The 22,343-nt window shown below is 40.9% G+C and overlaps 1 pseudogene; it reads right to left on the bottom strand.

Moving 5' to 3' along the window:
• Positions 1 to 13,625: 13,625 nt before the first annotated feature.
• On the bottom strand, positions 13,626 to 13,850 carry LOC122698202 (annotated as a pseudogene).
• Between the last annotated feature and the right edge of the window lie 8,493 nt (positions 13,851 to 22,343).

Here is a 22,343-nt window from a genome sequence, read left to right as displayed (position 1 = left end):
AGCTGGGATCGTGGCACGTGGATCCCCCCAGACCAGGCATCAAGCCTGTGTCTCCCACATTGGCAGGCAGATTCTTTACCACTGAGTTACCAGGGAAGCCCTATTCCATGTCTTCTTCTTTCTTTTTTCTCTGTTTCCTGGCACAGTCAGTTTTTGGGATTTTTGACAGTTCTAATGTGTAAGTTAAATCATATCTTTGTCATTTTCACTGCTGGGTCTAGATTCTGCTTTTCTTATAATTTTCAAAGACTCAAGATGCACCACATGTGACAACACAGATGAACCTGGAGGGCTTATTTTAATGAAATAAGCTAGTCACAACAGGCCGAATACCCTGTGATTCCACCTATATAAGTACCTAGAGTAGTCAAATTCACTGATATTTTACAGATGGTAAAATGATGATTAACTTTTAGTGCACCTGCCGCAGTCACCAGGTTTGAACCTTGCGGGTGGGCCGATGCAACCCCCCGGCCCAGGCCGTGCCAGAGAGCTCATAGAAGCCAAGATGGCAGAGTAGAAGGACATGCGCTCACCTCCTCCTGCGAGTACACCCAAATCACAACTAGCTGTTGAACACCCATTGACAGGAGGATGTTGGAACCCACCAAAAAAAGTACCCCGTGTCCAAGGACAAAGGAGAAACCACAATGAGACTGTAGGAGGGGCACAATCATGATAAAATAAAATCCCATACCCACCAAGTAGGTGACCCGCAAACTGGAGAACAAAAATACCAAAGAAGTTTTTGCACTGCTGCAAAAGTTCTAGGCCCCACATTAGACTTCCCAACCTGGGGATCCAGCAAAGGGACTGGGAATCTCCAGGGAATCTGACTTTGAAGGTCAATGGGATTGGATTACAGAACTTCCACAGGACTGGGGGAAGCAGAGACTTTTGAAAGGCACAAACAAAACCTTGTGTGCACCAGGACCCAGGGGAAAGGAGCAGTGACTCCACAGGAAATGGAGCCAGACCTGCCTGTGAGTGTTTGAAGTTCTCCTGCAGAGGCCTGGACCGGCAGTGGCCTGCTATGGGGACAGGGCACTAGCAGCAGCAGTCCTGGGAGGTGCGTGTTGGCATAAGTCCTTTCGGGGGTCGCCAGTCACCCTTCTATGGAGCCTAGAGACTCCAGGACTGGGTCACTTCAGGCCAAACAGCTAACAGAGAGGGAGCACAGCCCCACTGACCAGCAGACAATTGGATTAAAGATTAGCTGAGCATGGCCCTGCCCACTGAGCAAGACCCAGTTTATCCCATGGCCAGACCCGCCCGTCAGGAAGCTTGCACAAACTTCTTATCCTTATCCATCACAGGGTGGATGCAAGAACTATAAGAAGAAGCAAAAACTATAATCCCTTAGCCTCTAGAAGAAAAACCACAATCACAGAAAGCTAACCAAAATGATCACATGGGTCACAGCCTTGTGTAACTCAATGAAGCTCTGAGCCATGCCATGCAGAGCCACCCAAGACGGTTGGGTCATGACGGAGAGGTGGAACAAAACGTGGTCCACTGGAGAAGGGAATGGCAAACCCTTCAATGGCCAATACACTTCAGTATTCTTGCCTTGAGAACTCCACAAACAGTATGAAAAGGGGAGAGTGAGGAATGGTGTATTATTGCTTAATAAGTACAGAGTTTCAGTCGCATGAGAAGAAAAGATCCGTGAATTGATGGCAGTGACCACAGTAAAACGTTGTGAATGTTTTCAGTGCCACTGATGTGTGTGTACTTAAAAACAGTTACGGCAGAGCAAGATGAAGGAACAGGGAGGCTTCTGTCATCTTCTCTCCCATGGACACACTGATTCCACAATAATACATGGACCAATTTTCCCGTTTTTCCCTCAAGAAATCAGTTGAGATGATTCTATCACTAAAGAGAGCAAATCAAGCCACCCTGAAGCTGGTAGGAGAATTTGAGGCTCCATTTTGCCATAATCCTTCCCTTTGGTAGAGTGCCACATGATGGGAAACTTCCAGCTCCCTGGATAAGGGAAGAAAAGGTTAGACTGGGTGTCCAACATTCTGACTTTTCTGTGGGCATAGACCACATACTGGATTCTTCCTTGCCTGAATGTGAGCGCTGACAGGTAAACACCCTGCCTTGGGAGCTTTTAAAAGCAAAGGCAGTTCTTTGGATTAACACGCAAGGACTCACCATAGCCTTTCGTCTTGGCTCAGTACTGAGTTAGAGAATGAAAAAAATCCCAAATCCCAGCTTCTCTCTGGGGAGGGAAAGCGTTGGGCCACATGTCCAAAATCCCAACATTTTTGTAGTGCTGTCTGAGAGACTGATATCTGTCCCACCTGTTTCAGAGTACTGGATGGGATCGACATATTCTAGACTTCTGAAGGCCACTGAGAATAAAGTCAAAGGCTTGGATTAGTACACAATCACCCGTTCAGTTCAGTCAGTTCAGTCGCTCAGTTGTGTCCGACTCTTTGTGACCCCATGAATCGCAGCACGCCAGGCCTCCCTGTCCATCACAAACTCCAGCTCCTCAAAACAGAGTGAGCAGAAGAAAAGTCCCAAGTACCAGGTCCTAGCTGGGTAGGGAAAGGATTAACAAAATGGTGACATCAAGTGTTAATCTGCTGACAAATACTTTTTGTCTGGAAGTGATGTTCATTTTTTCTGCCTGCATCCCATTGGCCAGAACTCAATCATATGGCTTCTCACAACTGCAGGGGAGGCTGAGAAATGTAGTTTTACTTTGTCCCCAGAAAAGAGAGAGATTAGATTGCCATGGGCTAGTCGATGAGCAGCTAGGACCCTCTGTGACTGTGTCCATCTTTCCTTATATTTTACTCCATAGGCCTGTGATATTTATTTATCTGTATGTTCATTTTTTTAATCTTAATATTAGAGGCATGTTCATTAACAGATGAATGGGTAAAGAAGACGTGGTATATATAGAATGGAATATCACTCAGCCATAACAAAGAACGAATTTGAGTCAGTAATAATGTGGTGGATGAATCTAGAGCCTGTTGTACAGAATGAAGTAAGTCAGAAAGAGAAAAACAAGTATTATATATTAACATGCATATATGGAATCTAGAATAATAGTACCGATGAAGCTAATTGAAAGGAAGGCATGGAGATACAGATATAGAGAAAGGACTTGTGGACTCAGTGTGGGAAGGAGAGGAAAAGACAAATTGAGAAAGTAGTGTTAACATATATACACTATCATGTGTAAAACAGATAGCTGGTGAGTGGTTGGTATATAACACAGGGAGCCAGCCTGACGCTCTGTGATGACCTAGAGGAATGGGATGGGGTGAAGGAAGGAGGATAAAAAGGGAGAGGATACACACACACACACACACACACACACACACATATATATATATAATTATGGCTGACTCCTGGTGTTGTATGGCAGAATCCAACACAACATTATAAAGCACTTATCCTCTAATTAAAAAATAAAAAGTTTTAGAAACATATGAGTAGAGGGAGTGGAGAGGAATGTTTGGATGGGTTTCAAAGGATCTTCTACTATATCAATGAACATTTGTGTTTATGGTAGAGTGACCAGGGTTATGGCCTCAGGGTGGGATAAGGAGAAGGAGGCTTCTTGCTGAATAGTTTCTCTGAGGCACTAAATGCTTCATTGGAAAAAAAAGTCTTAATTTAAAACTGATAATTCTTTGCCAGCTAAAATGCTGCTATATATAGTAATTCCTTTAATTCCCAGCACATTAAAATCTAACGTGATTGGCAGATTCTTTAGTTGGTAGTCTGAAGAACAGAAAAAAATAAATAAATTTCACTGTTTGAATAATTTTGCATCTTTTATAGGTCCTTGGGGTCCTTTCTGTTTTCACTCTAAATAGCCAGAGTCCTTGGAAACACAGAACTGCTCATTTTCTAGCCCACTAGAGGTAATGCCAGCCAGTACTTTGATAATTGGACTTCCTGAGGCTCACACTGTCAGATTTATGAAGCGCAAGGAAGGAATTTCAGTAATGGGGCAAAATTCACTTCCAAGAAGGGGAAATGTCAGCCATGTTGCTAGCTCATGTCATATAGATCAATGGAAAGACAGTCTCCTTGACCATGTGTGGAATGTTGTGTCCTTTTTTGATGAACTCTCCACATATGCCACTAATGTAAATGAATCTTGGTAAAACGTATTGAAGGTGAACAAGACAATAAGGAGACATCATATTTTTTTATTGCCTTTATGTTAAATAGTATCTTGTTTTCAGAAATGCTTTAAATTTGAAAAATGACTTAGCTAAAGTTGTTTGGGATGGAGAGGGTACAGAAAATGTCAAAGTTTAACTGCTGCCCTCAAGTCTACCAGTGACTGTGGACTAGATTATGAAGATGGAATTGAATGGGGTCTTTTTCAGGCTTACAATGAGTCTGTTTTAGTCTCACTGATGTTTTTGCCAAAGATTTTTTTTCCTTGCATGCTAATGAGATCCTCCTCTAACTTAGCCTTACTTAATCTTCTACTTTGAAAACTCTATCAAGTATCTCCTAATGGTTGCACTTAGAATGAAAAAATAAGGAACTTTATTGTTATCAATATAAAACTCATGCCTACTACTGACTAACTAGTTTGGGGGCAAGTTACTTAAATTCTCTGGAATTAATCTTTTTAGTCACAATGATCAATACTGCAATTTCTGAGTTGAGCTGAATCTTCAGAGTTGAGAGGGAATGTGGTGGTTATATTTTTCAGAGGGTCCAATTAAAGCTCCCTAGTTCTCTAACCAGAGTCTATGCAAGCCGAAAGAAGACTAGAGGCCAAAGCCTTATTCTGTTCTGATGGAGGACTTCTGTCCTCTGTGGGTAGCTCAGTCCCAGTAGGAGAAAGGAAAGCTGATCTATGAAGTCCAGTTTATTCACCTCAAACTTACTCATCAGACAAATCACTTCCGTATTCCAAAGGTGGAGCCAGAAAAGTGACAGAGAGAAGCCAGGAGCAGAATGCAGTAGACTTCCGCTCCCTTGGAAAGAAACATTAGGAATGGAATTATTTCCCGCTAATAACATTATGTACATGTTAGTCATGTATGGAGGTGAGAGTTGGACCATAAGAAAGGCTGAGGGCCAAAGAATTGATGCTTTCAAACTGTGGTGCTGGGGAAGACTCTTGACAGTCCCTTCGACAGCAAGGAGGTCGAATTAGTCAATCCTAAAGGAAATCAACACTGAATATTCATTGGTAAGACTGATGCTGAAGCTGAATACTTTGGGCACCTGATGCGAAGAGCCGACTCATCGGAAAAGACCCTGATGATGAGAAAGATTGAGGGCAGGAGGAGAAGTGGCTGACAGGATGAAATGGTTGGATAGCATCACTGACTTAATGGACATGAGTTTGAGCAAATTCAGGGAGACAGTGAAGGACAGGGAAGCCCCGTGTGCTGCAGTCCCTGGGGTCGCAAAGAGTCAGACACGACTTAGTGACTGAATGGCAACAATAACAACAACATGTTAGAGCAGGAGACATAAAGTAGGAGGTTTATATGGCAACCAGGGGTCAGATCATGAAGGCTCTTGAAATAAAAGGCAATAGAGAGTCACTGTAGGTACTTCAGAAAAAGCAAGATGAAGACAATTTAAAGAAAAGCGCAACTCAACAAAAAATTAAAGAGAAAAAGATAGTTTGGAGAACAAAGAGGAACTGGATGGGTTAGAAAAGGAAAGAGGTAATAAAAACTTAGGCATTTTGTTTTTGGAAGACATCTTTCAAGAACAAAAAGCAAGTACAGGAATAGGATTGTCCTGTGCTGATCCAGAGAACAGAGTCGTATAACGTGGAAGCTACACTAATATTGAAAGCTTTGGTTCAGAATAGAGAAGCATTCAGGATTAGAGGGGTTGAAATGTTTATTGTACCATCAGTCTGATTTTTCACGGAGAAAAGGTCACCACTGTGAGTCAGGTCTGGTTCACGTCCAGGTTTTCTTCAACCTCAGGCAATATTTTGAAACATTTGAATAAGTGGATAATATTTAATAATTTTTAAAAATCACCAAAAATCTGGGTTTCCAGTTCTTAAAAAATTGAAAGGTCTAGCAACATGAAACCTACTCACAGACAACGACTGGACTGAGCTATGGAAGAACTGCCCCATGTAAACAAGACATGCATTTTCTTGTTTACCACCATTCCCACCATTCCTTATTATATGGCAAATGCTTTTTTCATTACCTGCTGGTACCTATACAGGCATTTGACTTTTCAGCCCTTGTTGTGCAGGGAGTCTCTACACCAAGAGGGAGGATGGATTCAATAACTCTTGACTCATGGCTTCTCTGATTCCAAGGTCTTTGGCCATTTTTATCTAAATTTATCTCATTTTAAATAAGATCAGCTTCCTTCTGTGATGTGCTATTTTTATTATAATTTTTCACTTCATTGTTCTGGTAATATTTCCTTTTATTTTGGAACAACTATGTGAGGTTTTCACCTGGTATTAAGCATAGAAATGGCCAACAGGATCTGTAGGTAGGCCTGGTGCCAAGCAAAGAGGAACGTGACCAGATTTGCTAGAGGTACTATTTCTCCCTCTCACTGCATCATCAATGAAGACGGGGGCTCTTCGGGACAATTGCTGTAGGTACGTTGTCACAGCTTGTACTCTCAAGTCCCTACTTAACAAGGTTTCAGAAACTCTGGGCTCCCTAGATGGCTCAAGTGATAAAGAATCCACCTGCCAATGTAAGAGACGCAGGTTCGATCCCTGGGTCAGGAAGATCCCCTGGAGGAGGAAATGGCAACCCACTCCATTCTTGCCTGGGAACTCCCATGGATAGAGGAGACTGGTAGGCTATAGTCCATGGGGTTACAAAGAGCTGGACATGACTTAGCAACTGAACACACACCCACACAGAGCACCCTGCATGGTTCCTGGCTAGCCTACTGGACTGCTTGCATGCGTGCTAAGTCGCTTCAGTCATGTCCAACTCTTTGTGCCCTTGTGGACTGTAGCCCTCCAGGCTCCTCTGTCCTTGGTATTCTCCAGGCAAGAATACTGGAGTGGGTTGCATACCCTCCTCCAGTGGATCTTCCTGACCCAAGGATCGAACCTGCATTTCTTATATCTCCTGCATTGGCAGGCAGGTTCTTTACCACTGGTGCTGCCTGTGAAGCCCTTGGACTGCTTCGCATGGCTTAGTTTCTGAGAAGTGACTCTAAAGCCATGTCAGAGTGGTTACATACTCCATAGTCAGCACAAGGAAACCTGATCCACAAGGAAGTAGATAAGTCAGAAATGATTCTAGAGAAGCTAGGAAGAGACTCAAAGGGCCTCAGGGGACAGAAACAGTAGGAGGCCAGGTGGCCAAGGGGGATATCAGTAGGGCAGGGGAGGGACAGTCAGGGGTGGGAGGAAGCAAAGCATCTGCATTACAGAGTGGGTGCAGGAGAAACTTTGCCAAGTAGGGATTCTGATTACTATCGTCACCTTTATGTATATTTTGGTACTGGACTGCAGGTGGGTTCCTTTTCTGTTTACCTCACCTTGTTGACTGACCATGACTTGTATCTTATTTCTTCATAGTTATTAACAGAGAGCCAATAAACTGATGAACACTTGATATTATGATAAACGGAAAGGAACTCTCAGATACTAAGGAAGGTGTATATTGATAAAACCACTATAATATATTATATATATGCAACACGGAACCTCAGAGGGTGGTTTTTCACTCACAAATGTTGCCCCATGTCTGGGAGCTGTTCCAGAAAATGAAAGAGAACATGTATCCTGGATATCAGCAACTACAGCCAGGATCTACCCCAAGGCTCATGCTACAGTAAAGCCTCATTTTCTTCCATGACATAAATATCAAATACCAGAGATGTATGTCAAGTCTGTCCCTTTCCTCTAACAATTTTTATCAACCATAAACATTTAACTAAGTGTAAATTCCCAAATATGATAATTGACAAGTTTACAGTATGTCAGAGTTTATCTAGTGATTCCATGTCTACCCCTTTTAAAATTCTTCATAAGACTGTACTGAGACAAGACCTTCAATCATGAATTATATGCTCCCACCACTGCACTGCACTGCCTTTCTGCTGCTCTTACCAGTTCCTGGTTTTTGCCAAAATGCATTATTTATCAGCCCTTCAACATAGCAAATCACCGCAAAATAGATTGTGTACTCCCCAAAGAATGTTATAATTGAGGGTTGCCTTCTTCACTTAAAACATGCAATCATATTAAATAAATCAAAACAAACTACCAGCATTTCCTCTTTAAAATCTATTAACGGTAAGTCCAATAAATTGGAAAGGAATGTTTATACATATTGATTACACAAAGGCTCAAATACAGCATAGTTTATATAAAGTCTGGCAACTTTCTAACTCTATCACAAATACCATCCATCTAAAGTGCATATGCTGGTTAAAATAGCCATCAATTAAATGTGCAAGACAGACCTATGTGTTTTAATGTAACAGAGTACAAAAATATTCAGTGATAGAGTTTTAGGTTCTACATTGCAACTAACCTTTTGAAAACCAACACTCATGTAGTTTAAGTTTAGTAGCAAAGACAAAAATCCATAATTATCTAAAATGGTTATGAAAGTACTCATATGCACTCATTGTGTGAGGCTGAATTTTTTCATATCCTGAAGCGCATGCTGGAATCAAGATTCCAGGGAGAAATATCAATAACTTCAGATATGCAGATGACACCACCCTTCTGGCAGAAAGCGAAGAAGAACTGAAGAGCCTCTTGATGAAAGTGAAAGAGGAAAGTGAAAAAGTTGGCTTAAAACTCAACATTCAGAAAACTAAGATCATGGCATCCAGTCCCATCACTTCATGCCAAATAGATGGGGAAACAGTGGAAACAGTGAGAGACTTTAATTTTGGGGGCTCCGGAATCACTGCAGATGGTGACTGAAATTAAAAGACGCTTGCTCCTTGGAAGAAAAGTTATGACCAATGTAGACAACATATTAAAAAACAGAGACATTACTTTGCCAACAAAGGTCCATCTAGTCAAAGCTGGGGTTTTTCCAGTGGTCATGTATGGATGTGAGAGTTGGACCATAAAGAAAGCTGAGCGTCGAAATATTGATGCTTTTGAACTGTGGTGTTGGAGAAGACTCTTAAGAGTCCCTTGGGCTGCAGGAGATCCAACCAGTCCATCCTAAAGGAGATCAGTCTTGAGTGTTCATTGGAAAGACTGATGTTGAAGCTGAAACTCCAATACTTTGGCCACCTGATATGAAGAACTGACTCATTTGAAAAGACCCTGATGCTGGGAAAGATCAGAGGAGGAGAAGGGGATGACCGAGGATGAGGTGGTTGAATGGCATCACCAACTCGTGAGTTTGAGTTAGCTCTGGGAGTTGGTGATGGACAGGGAAGACTGGCATGCTGCAGTCCATGGGGTCACAAAGAGTCAGACATGACTGAGTGACTGAACTGAACTGAACCATTTAATAACAGCAAATTAAAAGCAGAAACAGATATGAAAATTCAAAGATCTTCTCAAGAGACAGACAAGAAGGCGTCCCTGCTGGGTCAGTGGTAAAGAATCCTCCTGCCAATTCAGATGACTCAGGTTGAATCCCTGGTCTGGGAAGATCCCACATGCTGTGGAGCAACTAAGCCCATGTGCCACAACTACTGAGCCTGTGCTTTGGAGCCTGGAAGCCACAACTGCTGAAGCCTGTATGCCCTAGAACCTGTGCTCTGCAACAAGAGAAGCCACCATAATGAGAAACCTGTACACTGCAACGAAGAGTAGGTCCCACTCTCCGCAACTAGAGAAAAGCCCACGCAGCAGTGAAGACCCAGCACAGTCAAAAGTATACAAATAAATAAAATTTAAAAAAAGCAATTACCACAGAACAATTTTTTTAAAAAAGAGACAGACAGGAATGCAACTTGCAAAAATGTAAATATAATGATTAATTTTATTAATTTATTATTATTATTAACTTTATTAATTAATATTATTCTAAATAAGTTTTTTTAAGACTTAAAGAATTAGCCACCAGTTAAACATTTATTTAGCAATTATTTTCCTTTGTCATTTTAGACTTAGGAGAACTTTTGTGGTATTACTTTTATGATCATCCTTTGTCAAAAGTTGGGTGAAAGGCAGCTGGTTGTCTCATCTGTTGTGGGTTTGGGTCTCTGGCTAAGCAGACATGAAGATGGAGTTTGGCATACAGGATGTTTTTTATGGAAGGGCATTGGGATCAATGCCCCATGGAAGAGTGGGGGAGGAGGGAAGCAAAGGGAGAAGGCGAGGTGACCTAAGAGCTGCGTTGGCACACTCCACCAAGGGTTCTGGAGTGCAGATGGCTCATCGGAGCTTTACTGCATGCGGGAATATTATGGCTGTCAGATAAAATACAGGACACATAGTCAGATTTGAATTTCAGATGCAAATTCGAATGGGACATGCTTCTACTAAAAAATGATTCATTATTTATCTGAAATTCAGATTTAACTGGCTGTCTTGTATTTTCATCTGCTACAGCTGGCAATGCAAGCAAAAATGGACAGGCTTTTATATCCTGCTAGTTATTGTTATTGTGGATCATCCAGGGGATGGTGTGACCCCTGGGAATGGCATTACTCTCTGCCACTCAAGGAATCCCTAAGAGAACTGACATCTGAGGGCTTTCTGCTGACAAGTCCCTTTTCAAGTGGCATCTGGGCAGCCCAGCTCTATGTCAACTGCACTACAGGCAGACCTTGGAGATACTGTGGTTTGGTTCCAGATCACTGCAATAAAGCAAACTTACAGTAAAGCAAGTCACATGAAGTTTTTTATTTCCCAGTGCAGGTAAAATTATGTTTCCACTATCCTGTAAGTTTATTACATGTTCAATAGCATTATGTCAAAAAAACTGCACATACTTTCATTAAAAGTACTTTACTGTTAAAAGATGCTAGTCATCATCTGAGCCTTCAGTGACTCAAAAATTTTTCTGATGGAGGATCTTGCCTCAATGTTGAAGACTGCTGAATAATCAGGGCAGTGGTTGCTGAAGGTTGGGGTGCTTGTGGCAATTTCTTTTTTTTTTTTCATAGAGTACATTCTTTGGGTTATATATTCCATCAGTTTTGACAAAGGTATCATGACATATATCCACTATTATAACACCATACAGAATAGTTTCACAGCCCTACAAATCTGCTGTGTCTCACCAATGCATCCCACTTTGTCTCCCCAAAACCCCTGACAACCACTGATCTTTTAAATCTATCCATCAGTTCTGTTGCTCAGTTGTGTCTGACTCTTTGCGACCCATTGGACTGAAGCAAACCAGGTTTGCCTGTCCATCACCAACTCCAGGAGTTGACTCAAACTCATGTCCATTGAGTCAGCAATGCCATCCAACTATCTCATCCTCTGTCAGCCCCTTCTCCTCCCACCTTCAATCTTTCCCAGCATCAGGGTCTTTTCCAATGACTCAGTTCTTTGCATAAGGTGGCCAAAGTATTGGAGTTTCAGCTTCAGCATCAGTCCTTCCAATGAATATCCAAGACTGATTTCCTTTAGGATGGACTGGTTTGATCTCCTCGCAGTCCAAGGGACTCTCAAGAGTATTCTCCAACACCACACTTCAAAAGCATCAATTATTCGGCACTCAGTTTTCTTTATAGTTCAACTCTCACATCCATACATGACTACTAGAAAAACCATAGCTTTGACTAGACGGACCTTTGTTGACAAAGCGATGTCTCTGCTTTTTAATATGCTGTCTAGATTGGTCATAACTTTCCTTCCAAGGAGTAAGTGTCTTTTAATTTCATGGCTGCATTCACCATCTGCAGTGATTTGAGCCCAAAAAATAAAGTCTCTCACTATTTTCATTGTTTCCCCATCTATTAGCTATATCTCCACAGTTTTATCTTTCCCAGAATGTCATATAGTTGAAATCATCCCATGTATATAGCATTTTCATTTTGACTTCTTTTACACAGCAATATTCATTTAAGGCTTCTCCATATTCTGGCAATTTCTTAAAATAAGACAGTAATAAAGTTTGCCACATTGATGAATTCTTCCTTTCATGAGCAATTTTGCTGTAACATGCAGTGATGTTTAATGGCATTTTATCCACAGAAGAAATTCTTTCAGAATTGGAGTCTGTCCTCTCAAACCCTGCCACTGCTTTATCAACTAAGTTTGTGTGATATTCTGTCTTTTTTGTCATTTCAGTAGCCTCATCAAGAGTAGATTCCACTTTCTTTGCTCATCCATAAGGAACAACTCTTCATCCATTAAAGTTTTATCATGAGGTTGAAGCAACTCTGTCACAGCTTTAGGCTCCACTTCTAATTCTAGTTCTCTTGCTATTGCCACCACATCTGCAGTCACTTCCTTTGTTGAAATCTTGAATCTTCCTTGATGTTTGTAGTCTTGAGTTATCCGTGATGGTTATAGTCCACTTCTTCCAAATTCCTATTAATGTTGATATTTTGAGCTCTTCCCAGGGATCACCAATATTCTTTTTTTTTGTTTGTTTTTTCTGAAGGAAATATCCTTTATCTCTTTATTTCTAATTATAACATTCTCATTTTGACATAATTTACACCTTTTTTACCCAATTAACACTACGCAAACAAAATTTTTCCAAATGTGAAGACTTTCTTTACCATTTATGACATATGACATAACTGTAACTCTTTAAAAGTTCCTTAAAAGAAAGTTGAAATTTTAATTTTCACCGTGCATCTGTCTGATCAAAAAGTAAAGGACATCCCTACCACATGAATTAACACAAAGAATGGAATAAAAAACAAAAGTGGCATCTATATAATCAGCAAATTATCTGATAAGACATTTTAACTACTTCACATTTCTACTTAGCACAAGTGAGTACTGGTTCCAAGGTACTACAAGGTTTGCCATTTTTACTCTTAAGCTTTAAATCATTGAGTAGTATTACTCTACTCCAGTCATCTTTGAGAAAATGGCAGTGTTCATAAGTACAAAAATTATTATATCCAGTAGATGGTATTCTACATAGTCAAGATAACAAGAAAATTCTTTATAAAATTAGATTTTTTTAAATGCAGAATATCTGGTAATTACCAGTATCTCAAAAGCTAAAATGAGAAAAATACAGAAAATAGAGAGGTACTCATTGAATAATATTATTTTGCTTTGAGGAAACCAGAAATGATTCTATCCCAAGAAATAAGTAACAATGATAAGAGATGTAGTTAATACACCATGTATCTTTTAAGCCAAAGCATGCTTTTCTGCTCAGAACAACTCTGGTTTCTATATTCTTAATCTCCTTTGTCCAAAACAGGACCCCATTTTAAGCCATTATTTGAATAGAGTTCATAATCTAAAGCCACTTTTCTTCACAGAATGTTTTCATTCTGATATTCATTCACAAGCTGCAAAAAGACAAATGAAAGTTATAAGAATTTGTAGCTTAATAAATGCCGGTTTACAGTAACTGTCAACAGACTTCTATACTGAAGCCGAAAAGTTGCTACAGTACAAGTGAGAACTGACATGATTCTTCCATAGACTCAGACTTTGTTTAGTAATACTGTTATAAGATCCGAAAAGAAACCTTAATGGGTCCTTTCAAAGATGCATAATTTTCCAAACAATTTTCCTTTGGATGCACAGCCTGTTCATTCCTTCAACCTTTTTTCAGTCGTTTAGCTTTTGCAATATTTTCTTGACGTTTTTGTTTCTTCTTTTGCTCCTTTTCTCCGGCCTCAATCATCTTGGCCAATTTCCAAGACATCACAGCACTTGCTAGAAACAATGGAGTGAGAGCCAAAATAACTGTTGTAAGGAAGCCACATGGGTCCTTTGCAGCCCATTCCACATCATACTCAGCTCAAGCCTTTAAATCAAACATCTTCCTGGAGGCCTTACACTTGAGTAGTAATCTGTAATTTTGTCCTGGGACTATCAGCCAGTCACCATTTCAGACGACCTTTGGTTGGCTGTCTTCTTCTTTAACTTCTGAGAGAAGACTTAAATTCTATATACTCCTGTACAACTTCACACTTTAAGAAATAAATATTATTCTTCTTTTGTAAAGGATCCACCAGGCTTTATCTTCGGGCCAGGCCCACACGGCGCCTGAAGCGGATGGCACCTCACAGCCACCCGCACTTTCCCTTCCTTCTGTTTTCCCCTCGCTCACCCTTCCTCACCCAGCCCGGTGGCCCTCGTCTGGGACCATGCTTTTCCGATCCTCTGCCTCAGTGAGCGTGGGCCCAGCGGGGCTCGAACAGCTGGTGGTCCCCGGGAATCAGGGGTCGTCCCTGCCACGCCCTGGGCCGAGGCGCCGTGGTCATCTCCACTGAGCACTAGGGCAAAACCGCAGCGGTGACCGCCACCCACCTCCCCTCATCTTGCCGGGGATGGTGGGTTGGGACCCCCACTCTCGGCTCCCACGTATATTCTTAATACCACCTAGTATGGTGAATCTTTTACAGAGGTTTTAAATTGACTTTGCCCAAATCCATCAGATGAATCATTGTCACTAGCAGCTATAGCCTTATGAAACAGACAGCTTATATAATAAGTCTCAAAAGTCTAAATTACTCCTTGATCCATGAGCTGCAGAATGGATGCTGTGTGGTCAGGTATAAAAACAACATTAATCTGCAGCATTGTACATATCTATCAGAGCTCTTGGGTGAGCAGATGCATTGTCAATGAGCAGCAATATTTTGAAAGGAATCCTGTTCCTGAGCAATGGGTTTCAACAGTGGACCTGAAATATTCAGTAAGCCATGTTGTAAACAGATGTGCTCTCATCCAAGTTTTGTTCTTCTACTTAAAGAACACAGAGTAGATTTAGCATAATTCTTAAAGGCCCTGTAATTTTCATAATAGTAAAAGAGCATTGACTTCAGTAAAAATTACCAGCTGCGTCAGCTCCAAAAAATGGAGCCAGACTGTTTTTTGAAGCCAGACATTGACTTCTCCTCTCTAGCTATGAAAATCCTAGACGGCATATTATTCCAATATAAAGTTGTTTCATCTACACTGAAAATCTGCTGTTTAGTGTAGCCACCTTCATTAATTATCTTAGATCTTCTGGATAACTTGCTGCGGCTTCTACATCAGCATTTGGTGCTATACTTTACATAATCTATTCTGAAAATGGCTTCTTCCCTCAAACCTCATGAACCAACCTCTGCTTATTTCAAACTCTTCTGCAGCTTTCTAATCTTTCACAGCTCTCATAGAATTAGAGAGAGTTAGGGCCTTGCTCTGGATTAGGCTTTGGCTTAAAGAAATGTTGTGGCTGGTTTGATCCTCTATCCAGACCACTCAAACTTTCTCTGTATTAGCAATAAAGCAGATATACTTCCTTATCATTCATGAATTCATTGGAGTAGCATATCAGTTCTTTCAAGAACTTTTCCTTTGCATTCACAACTTGACTGATTCTTTGGCACAAAAAGCCTAACTCTTGGCTTACTTGCTCTCAACGTATCTTCCTTGTTAAGCATAATCATTTCTAGTTTTTGATTTAAAGTGAAAGATAGCAACTCTTCTTTTCACTACAACAAGTGCTCAGTGAGCCACTGGAGGATTACTAATTGGCCTAATTTCAATATTGTTGTGTCTCAGGGACCCCAGGAGAGTGAGAGAGACAGGGGAATGGTCAGTCGGTGGAGAAGTCAGAATACATAGCATTTATTGACTAAGTTTGTTTTCATTTATGGCCATGTTTGTGGTGCTCCCAAACAATTATGATAATAACATAAAAAATCACTGATCACAGATCACCATAACAAATATAACAATAATACAAAATTTGAAATATTGTGAAAATGACCAAAATGTGACAGAGAGAGAGGAAGTGAGCAAATGCTGTTGGAAAAATGGCACTGATAGACTTGTTTGACTCAGGGTTACCATGAACTTTCAATTTGTAAAAAAATGCAACATGTGTGAGGTACAGTAAGCCAAGTGCAACAAAACATGGTATGCCTGTGTCTTGTTGCTATTGCTGTTGTTTTTAATGTTTGCTATATTAATTGTTTGATTAACATTAGTACAGCTCAACATTCAGAAAACTAAGATCATGTCATCCGGTCCCATCACTTCATGCCAAATAGATGGGGAAACAGTGGAAACAGTGGCTGACTTTATTCTTTGGGGCTCCAAAATCACTGCAGATGGTGGCTGCAGCCATGAAATTAAAAGACGCTTGCTCCTTGGAAGGAAAGTTATGACCAACTTAGACAGCATATTAAAAAGCAGAAACATTACTTTGCCAACAAAGGTCCATCTAGTCAAAGCTATGGTTTTTCCAGTGGTCATGTATGGATGTGAGAGTTGGACTATAAAGAAAGCTGAGCACCAAAGAATTGATGCTTTTGAACTGTGGTGTTGGAGAAGACTCTTGAGAGTCCCTTGGACTGCAAGGAGATCCAACCAGTCCATCCTAAGGGAGATCAGTCCTGGGTGTTCATTGGGAAGACTGATGTTGAAGCTGAAACTCAATACTTTGGCCACCTGATGGGAAGAGCTGACTCATTTGAAAAGACCCTAATGCTGGGAAAGATTAAGAGCAGGAGGAGAAGGGAACGACAGAGGATGAGATTGGTTGGATGGCATCACCAACTCAATGGACATGAGTTTGGCTGGACTCTGGGAGTTGGTGATAAACAGGGAGGCCTGACGTGCTGTGGTCCATGGGGTCACAAAGAGTCAGACACGACTGAGGGACTGAACTGAACAGCAATTAAAGTGAATATTAGTCTTTTTCAAAACCAGCCTCTGCAATATTGAAATACTGAATACATTAAAAAAATAGGTAAGAATAGCCATGATTCCTCTCATTGTTCTCTCTGTTTATAGCAAGAGCTAAGGGGAACATACATCTGAGTTTTTTCAAGACATCCCAGTTTATGCCAGTTCTCCTCTTGGTTTAAATATTAATAACACTACCTTCACTCTCAAAAGTTTCTTGATTTGGAAAACAAATTTTCTATTCTTCTTAGTGAGGATCCTCTTAGTGCTTCTCATTGTGGATGGGCACCATTTCTGACTTTTCAGAATGTGAAACAAAGCTGCTGATCCATATATCTCCAGAGAGGGATCTATTCTCTTTTCTTAGGTCTGATTTGAGAAAAGTCCATAAAAGGCAAGGACGTCCCCTCTCACCACTCCTTTTCTACACAGCGGAAATCCTGGCTAGTGCAATAAGACTATTTTCCAAGAATAGACAAATACACACACATACGTATATATGTGATATATACACATAGACACACTGATACACACACATATATGTGATATATGTTATACATATATATATCTATCACATCTTCAGTCCATGGGGTCGCAAAGAGTCAGACAGGACTGAGCAACTGAACAACAACAAAATCTCATCTTCTTTATTAAGTGTTGATGGACACTTGGGTCACTTCTATCGTAAACAGTGCTGCTATGTACATTGAGGTACATGGATCTTTTCAAATTACTGTTTTCATTTTCTTCAGATATTCATCAAAGTGTGAAATTGCTGGATCATATAGTAGTTCTATTTTCAGTTTTTTGAGGAACCTCCAGACCATTTTCTATAATGGCTGCACCAATTCATATCCCCTCACCAACAATGTACAAACATTCCCTTTTCTCCACATCCTCGCTAACATTTGTTATTTGGAAATTTTTGATGATGGCCATTCTGACAAGTGTGAGGTGAGAGCTCACTGTGATTTTATTTGCATTCCTCTAATAATCAGCAATGTTGAGCATCTTTTCATGCACCTGTTAGCCATCTGAATGTCTTCTTTGGAAAAATATCTAATCAGGTTTTCTACCCATTTTTTAATCAGGTTGTTTGATTTTTTTTTATATTGAGCTGTATGAGACTATGTATTTGTGGGAGTAGAGGGCACAGGGGAAATTGCTTTACCTTAATCTCAGTTTTGCTGTGAAACTTCAGTTCAGTTCAGTCGCTTAGTCGTGTCTGACTCTTTGTGACCCCATGGACCACAGCACGTCAGGCCTCCCTGTTTATCACCAACTCCTGGAGCTTACCCAAACTCACGTCATTGAGTCGGTGATGCCATCCAACTATCTCATCCTCTGTCGTGCCCTTCTCCTCCTGCCCTCAATCTTTCCCAGCATCAGGGTCTTTTCAAATGAGTCAGCTCTTCTCATCAGGTGACCAAGGTATTGGAGTTTCAGCTTCAGCGTCAGTCCTTCCAATGAACACCCAGGACTGATCTCCTTTAGGATGGACTGGTTGGATATCCTTGCAGTCCAAGGGACTCTCAAGAGTCTTCTCCAACACCACAGTTCAAAAGCATCAATTCTTCGGTGCTCAGCTTTCCTTATAGTCCAACTCTCACATCCATACATGACCACTGGAAAAACCATAGCTTTGACTAGATGGACCTTTGTTGGCAAAGTAATGTTTCTGCTTTTTAATATGCTGTCTAAGTTGGTCATAACTTTCCTTCCAAGGAGCAAGCGTCTTTTAATTTCATGGCTGCAGCCACCATCTGCAGTGATTTTGGAGCCCCAAAGAATAAAGTCAGCCACTGTTTCCACTGTTTCCCCATCTATTTGGCATGAAGTGATGGGACTGGATGCCGTGATCTTAGCTCTCTGAATATTGAACTTTAAGCCAACTTTTCACTCTCCTCTTTCACTTTCATCAAGAGGCTCTTTAGTTCTTCTTCACTTTCTGCCATAAGGGTGGTGTCACCTGCATATCTGAGGTTATTGATATTTCTCCCAGCAATCTTGATTCCAGCTTGTGCTTCATCCACCCCGGGGTTTCCCATGATGTACTCTGTATATAAGTTAAATAAGCAGGGTGACAATATATAGCCTTGATGTACTCCTTTCCTGATTTGGAACCAGTGTGTTGTTCCATGTCCAGTTTTAGCTGTTGTTTCCTGACCTGCATACAGATCTCTCAAGTGGCAGGTCAGGTGGTCTGCTATTCCCGTCTCTTGAAGAATTTTCCACCGTTTGTTGTGATCCACACAGTCAAAGGCTTTGGCATAGTCAATAAAGCAGAAATAGATGTTTTTCTGGAATTCTCTTGCTTTTTTGATGATCTAGCACGTGTTGGTAATTTGATCTCTGGTTCCTCTGCCTTTTCTACAACCAGCTTGAACATCTGGAAGTTCACGGTTCACGTATTGCTGAAGCCTGGCTTGGAGAATTTTCAGCATTACTTTACTAGTGTGTGAGATGAGTGCAATTGTGTGGTAGCTTGAGCATTCTTTGGTATTGCCTTTCTTTGGGATTGGAATGAAAACGAACCTTTTCCAGTCCTGTGGCCACTGCTGAGTTTTCCAAATTTGCTGGCATATTTAGTGCCACACTTTCACAGCATCATCTTTCAGGATTTGAAATAGCTCAGCTGGAATTCCATCACCTCCACTAGCTTTGCTCATAGTGATGCTTCCTAAGGCCCACTTGACTTCACATTCCAAGATGTCTGGCTCTAGGTGAGTGATCACACCATCATGATTATCTGGGTTGTGAAGATCTTTTTTGTACAGTTCTTCTGTGTATTCTCGCCACCTCTTCTTAATAATTTCTGCTTCTGTTAGATCTACACCATTTTTGTCCTTTACTGTGCCCATCTTTGCATGAAGTGTTCCCTTGGTATCTCTAATTTTCTTGAAGAGATCTCTAGTCTTTCCCATTCTATTATTTTCCTCTATTTCTTTGCACTGATCACTGAGGAAGGCCTTCTTATCTCTCCTTGCTATTCTTTGGAACGCTGTATTCAAATGGGAATATCTTTTCTTTTCTGCCTTGCTTTTCGCTTCTCTTCTTTTCACAGCTATTTGTAAGGCCTCCTCAGACAGCCATTTTGCTTTTTTGCATTTCTTTTTCTTGGGGATGGTCTTGATCCCCGTCTCCTATACAATGTCACAAACCTCCGTCCATAGTTCATCAGGCACTCTGTCTATCAGATCTAGTCCCTTAAATCTATTTCTCACTTCCACTGTATAATCATAAGGGATTTGATTTAGGTCATACCTGAATGGTCTAGTGATTTCCCCCACTTTCTTCAATTTAACTCTGAATTTGGCAATACAGAGTTCACGACCTGAGCCACAGTCAGCTCCCTGTCTTGTTTTTGCTGACTGTATAGAGCTTCTCCATCTTTGGCTGCAAAGAATATAATCAATCTGATTTCAGTGTTGGCCATCTGGTGATGTCCATGTGTAGAGTCTTCTCTTGTGTTGTTGGAAGAGGGTGTTTGCTATGACCAGTGTGTTCTCTTGTCAAAACTCTATTAGCCTTTGCCCTGCTTCATTCTGTACTCCAAGGCCAAATTTGCCTGTTACTCCAGGTGTTTCTTGACTTCCTACTTTTGCATTCCAGTCCCCTGTAATGAAAAGAACATGTTTTTTGGGTGTTAGTTCTACAAGGTCCTGTAGGTCTTCATAGAACCATTCAACTTCAGCTTCTTCAGCATTAGTAGTCAGGGCATAGACTTGGATTACCGTGATATTGAATGGTTTGCCTTGGAAATGAACAGAGATCATTCTGCCGTTTTTGAGATTGCATCCAAGTACTGCATTTTGGACTCTTCTGTTGACTGTGATGGCTACTCCATTTCTTCTAAGGGATTCCTGCTCACATTAGTAGATATAATGGTCATCTGAGTTAAATTCACCCAATCCAGTCCATCTTAGTTCGCTGATTCCTAGAATGTTGACGTTCACTCTTGCCATCTCCTGTTTGACCACTTCCAATTTGCCTTGATTCATGGACCTAACATTCCAGGTTCCTATGCAATATTGCTCTTTACAGCATCGGACCTTGATTCTACCACCAGTCACATCCTCAACTGGGTGTCGTTTTTGCTTTGGCTCTGTCTTTTCATTCTCTCTGGAGTTATTTCTCCACTGATTTCCAGTAGCATATTGGACACCTACCCACCTGGGGAGGTCATCTTTCAGTGTCCTACCTTTTTGCATTTTTTTTTTTCCTTTTTGCATTTTTATACTGTTCATGGGGTTCTCAAGGCAAGAATACTGAAGTGGCTTGCCATTCCCTTCTCCAGTGGACCACATTTTGTCAGAACTCTCCACCATGACCTGTCCGCCTTGGGTGACCCTACTCAGCATGGCTTAGTTTCACTGAGTTAGACAAGGCTGTGGTCCATGTGATTAGACTGGCTAGTTTTCTGTGATTGTGGTTTCCCTCTGGCTGCCCTCTGATGCCCTCTCTCAGCGCCAACCATCTTAGTGGGGTTTCTCTTACCTTGAATGTGGGGTATCTCTTCAAAGCTGTTGCAGCAAAGCGCAGCCGCTGCTCCTGACCTTGGACGCGGGGTAGCTCCTCTCGGCCGCTCGCTGCTCCCGTGCCGCTCGCTGCTCCAGCTGTGAATCTTAAACTGCTCTAAAAGATAGTCATTATTTTTAAAAATCTCAGGTAAAAACTTGATTGGCCACAGTGAGCTGGGGGAGCAAGACCATGAAATATAGACATAATCATGGAAACCTACTTCTCAGGATGTTTTCAGCAGTGGGGATTTCCCAAGAGGGGTCCATGTGTGGGACTACTTGTCTGCTCAAAATTTCTCTCTCAAGTTTCAGATGCCTCGCCTTCATTAAAATATTTTAGGATTTGGATGGTTATGTTCACCTTATCTACACGGTTCATGCTTTTAAATTCTTTGAGAATATTCCTTCTCATTCTTTATCTTGCCAGATGATGTGGTTCTTATCTTCACAGGTTGTTCTCATCTGGCAGCAGCTTTGGTCTTTCAAAATGCTCTTTCCTGAATCATGCACAATTGCTTTATAGAACTTGTGCATCACAGTTTGGTGTAATTTTGATCATATTTTCTATTTGATTATCAATATTGCTTTGTTGGCATTTTAAAATAAAGTTGTTCTATTCAAGGGAGAGTCAGCTCCACAGTCTAACTCCCATGTTGGTGTGCAGGAGTGTGTGTGTGTGTGTTATTGCCAGCTGTGATGTGGATAATAATGCTATGTGTGCTGTGATATTTGAAGGTGGGATGTATAGCTATGTAGATATATAAATAGTTTAGATTACTTTTTCCAAAACTTACTTGTTGATAATGAAATTCTTAGTTTTTTTTGGCCAGGTCACACAGCCTCAAAAATTTTTGTTTATAGTTTATCTCAGTTCAGCCAAACATTTTATTACATGGAAAAACTTCATGTTTTTTACAAGAGCATCTTCAGCATGGAATCTATTCCTCAGATAATTTAAATAGCAAACAAAAAAGTCTTAGAATTGGATTCAGGAGAAGCCTAGAGTTTTATCATTTCCTTGCAGAGAAGTGATTGTCTCTATCACTCGTTTTCTATCTCTAAGCTATGTCTATGTCTGTGACGTGAATAGTCTAATTCCATGACAGTCTTAC

Source organism: Cervus elaphus, chromosome 8 (assembly GCF_910594005.1).
Source record: "Cervus elaphus chromosome 8, mCerEla1.1, whole genome shotgun sequence".
In the NCBI taxonomy this organism is placed as follows: Eukaryota; Metazoa; Chordata; class Mammalia; order Artiodactyla; family Cervidae; genus Cervus; species Cervus elaphus.
The sequence above is the reverse complement of the archived record's forward strand: the minus strand, read 5'-3'. Positions and strand labels throughout refer to the sequence as shown.